The sequence below is a fragment of the Schistocerca nitens genome, chromosome 4, assembly GCF_023898315.1.
Source record: "Schistocerca nitens isolate TAMUIC-IGC-003100 chromosome 4, iqSchNite1.1, whole genome shotgun sequence".
NCBI lineage: Eukaryota > Metazoa > Arthropoda > Insecta > Orthoptera > Acrididae > Schistocerca > Schistocerca nitens.
The window spans coordinates 875,219,314-875,224,340 of NC_064617.1; positions in this window are offsets into that span (position 1 = coordinate 875,219,314).

Sequence of the window (5,027 nt, forward strand, 5' to 3'; positions counted from 1 at the left end):
GGTTGCCATCTGAGCTCTTGATATTCATACAAGTGGTTCTCTTCTCTCCAAATGTCTCTTTAATTTTCCTGTAGGCAGTATCTATCTTACCCCTAGTGAGACAAGCCTCTACATCCTTACATTTGTCCTCTAGCCATCCCTGCTTAGCCATTTTGCACCTTCTGTCGATCTCATTTTTGAGACGTTTGTATTCCCTTTTGCCTGCTTCATGTACTGCATTTTTATATTTTCTCCTTTCATCAATTAAATTCAATATTTCTTCTGTTACCCAAGGATTTCTATTAGCCCTCGTCTTTTTACCTACTTGATCCTCTGCTGCCTTCACTACTTCATCCCTCAGAGCTACCCATTCTTCTTCTACTGTATTTCTTTCCCCCATTCCTGTCAATTGTTCCCTTATGCTCTCCCTGAAACTCTCTACAACCTCTGGTTCTTTCAGTTTATCCAGGTCCCATCTCCTTAAATTCCCACCTTTTTGCAGTTTCTTCAGTTTCAATCTGCAGTTCATAACCAATAGATTGTGGTCAGAATCCACATCTGCCCCTGGAAATGTCTTACAATTTAAAACCTGGTTCCTAAATCTCTGTCTTACCATTATATAATCTATCTGATACCTATTAGTATCTCCAGGATTCTTCCAGGTATACAACCTTCTTTTATGATTCTTGAACCAAGTGTTAGCTATTGGAAAATTTGTGGTTTACAATAAAGTAGCAATTTCAGACCATACATTCCAAGACATATCACTTTTATATACAGGGTGGTCCACTGATAGTGACCGGGCCAAATATCGCACAAAATATGCATCAAACGAAAAAACTACAAAGAACGAAACTCGTCTAGCTTGAAGGGGGAAACCAGATGGCGCTATGGTTGGCCCGCTAGATGGCGCTGCCATAGGTCAAACGGGTATCAACTGCGTTTTTTTTAAATAGGAACCCCCATTTTTTATTACATATTCGTGGTGTACGTAAAAAAATATGAATTTTTTAGTTGGACCACTTTTTTCGCTTTGTCATAGATGGCGCTGTAATAGTCACAGACGTATAAGTACGTGGTATTACGTAACATTCCGCCAGTGCGGGCGGTATTTGCTTTGTGATACATTACCCTTGTTAAAATGGACCGTTAACCAATTGCGGGAAAGGTCGGTATCGTGTTGATGTATGGCCAAACTGCAGCACGAACTATTGCCTGAAACGTGTTCAGTTGGATATTTGCACATGAATGTACGATGGATTCTCGATGTACATTCAATGTGCATGGCTTTTGTTGATAAACGACGTCCTTTAGTGTTTCCCACAGCTGAAAGTCCAGAGAAGTTAGGTCTGGGGAACGTGGTGGATACTCCACAGCACCTCTACGGCCTATCCATCCTCCTGGTAGATTTTCATCGAGATACGCCCTAACACGATTTTGGTAGTGGAATGGGGCACCATCTTGTTAAAAGTAAACTCTTCCGTCTCCATACAAGTCTCGGATGGCAGGTAAAATGGATGTCTGAAGCTTCTGAAGGTAAACCTCACCGGTAACTGTGCCGTCAAAGAAGCATGGCCCAATCAAGCCCCGGTAAGACAACCCACACCACACATTTACTCCTGGCAAATTTAAGGCTTTGTCTACATGGACGTTCGGATTTTTGGTGGCCAAGTAGATGCAGTTGTGGCGATTTATTGTACCATTGAGTTTGAACTGTGCCTCATCAGACCACACAATCATCTCTGCAAACTCGTCATTGTTGCGCACCATGTTAGTAAGCCACTCGCAGTACTCCATTCTACCATCTGGGTTGTCCTCGTTCATTGCGTGGGATGTAGCACTTCCACTTTGCTGTCTTCGAAATTTGCCGAACAATTGAGTGACTCACTCCAGTTTTATGGGCACACTGTTTCACAGACTTCTGTGGTGAGCGAGTTAATTGTTGTAACACACGACGGGAGTTAGCTGGACTTGTTACTGTTACAGGTCGTCCAGATCGTTGTTTGTGTACATCTTTAACACAGCCTTCGGCTTCAAATTTGTATCGAATGCGACGAATCGTTAAACGTCTCGGTGCCTCTGTTTGATACTCATTTCGCCATTGTCGTAGAACCTCATTAATGTTTTCGTACTTAAAATACCACTTCAAAACTGACTTCCTTTCATCGAATGTAAGCCTTGCGCCAGCCATGTTTACTCGGGTAACTAGGTGCAACTAAGAACAAAACACTGACTGTCTGGCGACTGTCATCTGACAAAACAAAACAACGCAATACAACGTCTGTGTGGCGATTGCCGGAACTACCAACTATTACATTACCAAAGATGAGACAACTCCGTCAATTAGTTTGCCAGTTATGGACTTTTAACAGTGGATACATTTTTGTGACCCCTCTGTATTTAGTGACGAAGCGTCATTCACCAACAGCGGTAACGTAAACCGGCATAATTTGCACTATTGGGCACCGGAAAATCCACGATGGCTGCGACAAGTGGAACATCAGCGACCTTGGCGGGTGAATGTATGGTGCGGCATTATGGGAGGAAGGATAATTGGCCCCCATTTTATCGATGGCAATCTAAATGCTGATTTCCTACATAATGTTCTACCGATTTTACTACAAGATGTTTCACTGCATGACAGAATAGCGATGTACTTCCAACATGATGGATGTCCGGCACATAGCTCGCGTGCAGTTGAAGCGGCGTTGAATAGCATATTTCATGACAGGTGGATTGGTCGTCGAAGCACCCGCACGCTCAGCGGACCTGACGTCTCCGGATTTCTTTCTGTGGTGAAAGTTGAAGGATATTTGCTATCGTGATCCACCGACAGCGCCTGACAACATGCGCCAGCGCGTTGTCAATGCATGTGCAAACATTACGGAAGGCGAACTACTCGCTGTTGAGAGGAATGTTGCTACACGTATTGCCAAATGCATTGAGGTTGACGGACATCATTTTGAGCATTTATTGCATTAATGTGGTTCTTACAGGTAATCTCGCTGTAACAGCATACGTTCTCAGAAATGATAAGTTTACAAAGGTACGTGTATCACATTGGAACAACCGAAATAAAATGTTCAAATGTACCTATGTTCTGTATTTTAATTTAAAAACCTACCTGTTACCAACTGTTCGTCTAAAATTGTGAGCCATATGTTTGTGACTATTACAGCGCCATCTATCACAAAGCGAAAAAAGTGTCCAGCTAAAACATTCATGTTTCTTTAATTGTGTGTGTGTGTGTGTGTGTGTGTGTGTGTGTGTGTGTGTGTGTGTGTCTAGCTTGAAGGGGAGGCCAGATGGCGCTATGGTTGGCATGCTAGATGGCGCTGCCATAGGTCAAACGGATATCAACTGCGTTTTTTAAAATAGAACCTCCATTTTTTATTACATATTCGTTTAGTACATGAAGGAATATGAATGTTTTAGTTGGACCACTTTCTTCGCTTTGTGATAGATGGCGCTGTATTAGTCACAAACATATGGCTCACAATTCCTTTGTTACAGTACATCGCCGTTCCTATTTTCGTGTATATAGAAGTTGCTAAATTGATACATTATTAATAATTCGATGTGGATTGTTGAAGATAGTGCGGATAGTTACAAATAATTCACGTTTTTTAGACGACCCATTACTAATTTTCTATTTCTGCTGCATTTTGGCGCTTTTGTTGTCGATGTATATGGGCAGTTTGGCGTTTTTATGTTGAAGCAGTTATTACTGGGTCTGTTTCAACTACGGAAATTTATTATGTGAAAGTCATTTGTATACAATAGTGAATTTTCGTCCCAATGAGAGACGAATTACATACATTGCGTAGACAGCCCGTTCTTCCATTTGTGTTGTTACAGTATATAGCCGTTTCTGTCACTCATATGACTTTTTGTGGTGAGATATTATTAATAATTCATTGTGGAATGTTGTGTTGGTGACGGACTGCTACAAATAATTAGTGTAATACGGACGGCCCATTAATAATTGTCTACTTCCGTTATATTTTAGCTTTTCTGTTATCGATGTACACTATGTGATCAAAAGTATCCGGACACCTGGCAGAAAATGACTTACAAATTCGTGGCGCCCTCCATCGATAATGCTGGAATTCAATATGGTGTTGGCCCACCCTTAGCCTTGATGATAGCTTTCACTCTCGAAGGTATACATTCAGTCAGCTGCTGGAAGCTTTCTTGGGGAATTGCAGTCCATTCTTCATGGAGTGCTGCACTGAGGAAAGGTATCGAAGGCGGTCAATGAGGTCTGACACGACACGACGTCGGTGTTCCAAAACATCCCAAAGATGTTCTCTAGGATTCAGGTCATGACTCTGTGCAGCCAGTCCATTACAGGGATGTTATTGTCGTGTAACCACTCCGCCACAAGCCATGCATTATGAACAGGTGCTCGATCGTATCGAAAGATGCAGTCCTCATCCCAAAATTTCTCCTCAACAATGGGAAGCAAGAAGGTGCTTAAAACATCAATGCAGGCGTGTGCTGCGATAGTGCCACGCAAAACAACATGGCGTGCAAGCGCCCTCCATGAAAACACGACCACACCACAACACCACCGTCTCCGAATTTTACTGTTGGCACTACACATTCTGGCAGGCTACGTTCACTAGGCATTCGCCATACCCAGACCCTGCCATCGGATGGCCACATTGTTTACCGTGATTCGTCACTCCACAAAACGTTTTTCCACTGTTCAATCGTCCAGTGTTTACGCCCCTTGCACCAAGAGAGGCGTCATTTGTCATTTACTGGCGTGATGTGTGGCTTATGAGCAGCCGCTCGACCATGAAATCCTAGTTTCTCAACTTCCGCCAACTGCCATAGTACTTGCAGTGGATCCTCATGCAGATTGGAATACCTAAGTGATGGTCTGGATAGATATCTGCCTATTACACATTGCGATCCTCTTCAACAGTCGGCGGTCTCTGTCAGTGAACAGACGAGGTCGACGTATACGCTTTTGTACTATACGTGTCCCTTCACGTTTCCACTTCACTATCGCATCGGAAACAGTGAACCTAGGGATGTTT